Consider the following 3,208-nt stretch of genomic DNA (forward strand, 5'->3'; position numbering starts at 1 on the left):
GCATTATTTAAACCCATTACATTTGTGGTAATGTTACAGCAGGAATAGGAAGCTAATACAGTTGGTGGGGGGGGGGAAGATCAAGTGTTCAGTTTTGGATGCATTCAGTGGCTGAACACGTTAGACGTCTTAAGTGGAGACGTTAAATAGGCAGTTGGATACATGACTCTGATGATTTCCAAGGCTCATAAGAACGGCCAGGTACTGAAAGCAAGAGTAACAGATCCCAAATACAGGGAAACAGTTTTGGCCACAGGAATAGGAATCCAAAAATAGGCTGGACAATTGGAGTGAAAAAATTTAAGTGCAGAGTCAGGGGAATATATTCTAGGGGTCAGCAAAAATGGGAGTTGGCCCTGAGGCAGCTTTCTGCCTTGGGCTCCTATTGCATCTTTACTTTAGTTTTTGTCCTCTATGGGTGTCTGTCTGTCTCTCTTTCTCTCTCTTTTTTTTTTTGAGATGGAGTCTCACTCTGTCACCCAGGTTGGAGTCCAGTGGCGCTACCTCGGCTCACTGCAACCTCCGCCTCCCGGGTTCAAGTGACTCTCCTGCTTCAGCCTCCCAAATAACTGGGACTACAGGCGCCTGCCACCATGCCCAGCTAATTTTTGTATTTTAGTAGAGACAGGGTTTCACCAAGTTGGTCAGGCTGGTCTTGAACTCCTGATCTCAGGTGATCTGCCCGCCTCGGCCTCCCAAAGTGCTAGGATTACAGGCATGAGCCACCACGCCCAGCTAATTTTTTGTGTTTTTAGTAGAGACGGGGTTTCGCCAAGTTAGCCAGGCTGGTCTCGAACTCCTGACTTCAGGTGATCCACCTGCCTTGGCCTCCTAAATTGCTGGGATTATAGGCGTGAGCCACCACACCCGGCCAACTGAAGTGCTTTCTATCATTGTGGTTTTACCTTTTCTAAAATTTCATATAAATGGAATTGTACAACATGTAGTCTCTTTGTGTCTGGACTCTGTCACTCAACACAATCACTGTGAGATTCACTTATGTTGATGCGTATATCAATAGTTCATTTTTATTGCTGAGTAGTATTTCATTCTATGGATGTACCATATTTTGTTTATCCCTTTGCCTGTTGAGAACATTTGGATTGTTTCCAGTTTGGAGTTATTATAAATAATGTAAAATTTGCCCTTTTTAAGTGAAGAGGGTGATCACAACTAAATCAAATTGGGTTTTATTTTTATTCCCCTCCCTGTGGGACACCAGTACCTGGGGAGAAGGATCCTTTTGTAAAATAAGGTGATGAAAACAAATCTCGTATATTTTGGTCATATTACTCCTTTAAATATCAGTATCTTGTGTTTATTTATTATTATCCTTCTTTTTTAGATACAGGGTCTCGCTCTGCCGCCCAGGCTGGAGTGCAGTGGCGCGATCATGGCTCACTGCAGCCTCGAATTCCTGGGCTCAAGATCCTCCTTTCTCAGCCTTCCCGAGCAGCTGGGAATACAGGCGCGCGCCACTGAACTCGGCTAATATTGTAGTGTTTACTAAGTATCTGTAAATCCTAATCAATATAAGGAAAATAAATTTTTTTTAATGTTAGGCTCTTTGAGTTGTAGGAAAATAAATTCTAAAGCCTCTGAATTCAAAGACAAAAAATACAAGTCGCTCCCCTAGTGAGGCAAAATTTGGACGGCATTGAGTTTATCCGATGGAAACTAAGCGTGCAGAACCTATCTTTCGACCTGAAAAACTCTGAAGATGAAAGGATTCGATTTACTTACAAACAGGGACCCTGAGACACCTCTGGCTCCTGAACGCCCAACAAAAGCGGGCAGCTGCTTTGCATGCCGGGACTTGTAGTCCCCGACAGAGTCACTTCAAGATGGCGGAGTTGCTAATGACGCGCGAAGGGGCGGGCCCAGAGGGAGTCTGCGCCGCGAGGGGATTGGGTGGTGCAGGAACTTGGCGGGCGGGAAGTAAAAACCAGGTGTTAAAACCTTTGCACTGGGTAAGGCCCAAGTCTCGCGAGAGCTTGGCAGGCCCCAGTGGAATATGGGGCCCGACTGATCATAAGGGGCATTTGTTGGGGGCGGAGCTTTGACGGGTGCTTCCCTGGAGCAGTTGGTGCCCGGGGTAGCCCCGTTCCGGCCGAGCCGCTTCAGCGGGGGACGTAGCCATGAAGGAAGAGAAGGAGCACAGGCCTAAGGAGAAGCGAGTAACCCTGTTAACCCCGCCGGGGCCACAGGCAGTGGTGGTGGGACCTCGGGGACAGCTCCAAGGGGAAGATAAGCAGGATCGCAACAAGGAGAAGAAAGAAGCGCTGAGCAAGGTGCCCGGTCGGCCGCTGGCCCGGGAGAGGGCGGGACGGGTCCGCAGCGCGGGGAGGATGGCTGGGAATGGGGCTGGCCCCTTTCTCTCTCAGGTTCCCCTTCTTCTCTTCGCCTGAATGGAAGTCGCACCATCCTGGTTTATCCTTTCTCCCGAAATGGGGAGAGCCCCTCCCAGCCAAATCCTGGGTAGGGGCGAGGAAAAGGGGGGACTCCCCAAACGGGAAGGGTTTAGGTCAGAGCTGTGAGATGATAATGGGAGGAGAGAGCGACGGTATAAAGAATGAGGAACTAAAGGTGTAATTGGGGAGAAATGTTAAATACTGAAGGAGACATGAGGGATGGGAATATTATTCATGGAGGCGAGTTGGGGGAGAGTTCAGGGTGATTAATGGTACAGGAGGGTAGATCGAGAGCATCCTATTTTGAGAGCAATGGGTGGATTTTTTGTATTCGTTAGAGTTTTGAATTCTTAAGTTCAATGGGCAAGGATTTTGTTTTAAGATGTGTTGGACGTGGGAGAAACTTGTTACTAAATCAAGAGTTCGTGGCACCCACAAAGACCAGGGTTGGCTTACTAATTTCTTGCCACTACATCTGTTAAAAAATGGGTGATCGAAAATGATGCACAAACCTGGTAAACTGCAGGGCTGCTGTAAAGAGCAAAACCTGAGATTTTTCCCTGCTCCAGGTGGTTCTCATTTCCAAGCTTTTTTTTTAAAAACCGCGTTACTATTATGTTTGACTAATTCTGAGCATTGGGCTGCAGAATATTTTCTCCTGGGTTTTCACAAGTGATTTCATATTTTAAAAAGCCCAGCCTTCTTCAGGAACTGTGATTCTTTCAGGTATGAGAGAAAATTGATTTTTACTAATTTTATTTTCCTTATGCATTTCTTAAGGTGGTAATTCGAAGATT

The 3,208-nt window shown here is 46.7% G+C and overlaps 1 pseudogene across 1 annotated transcript; it reads left to right on the forward strand.

Moving 5' to 3' along the window:
• Positions 1-1,939: 1,939 nt before the first annotated feature.
• LOC108521842 (regulator of nonsense transcripts 3B pseudogene) lies at positions 1,940-3,149 on the forward strand (annotated as a pseudogene). Its single transcript, XR_001883294.1, has one exon. The product of XR_001883294.1 is annotated as a regulator of nonsense transcripts 3B pseudogene (transcript).
• The last annotated feature ends 59 nt before the right edge of the window (positions 3,150-3,208 follow it).

This window comes from Rhinopithecus bieti, unplaced genomic scaffold, assembly GCF_001698545.2.
Source record: "Rhinopithecus bieti isolate Rb0 unplaced genomic scaffold, ASM169854v2 scaffold_63160, whole genome shotgun sequence".
NCBI lineage: Eukaryota > Metazoa > Chordata > Mammalia > Primates > Cercopithecidae > Rhinopithecus > Rhinopithecus bieti.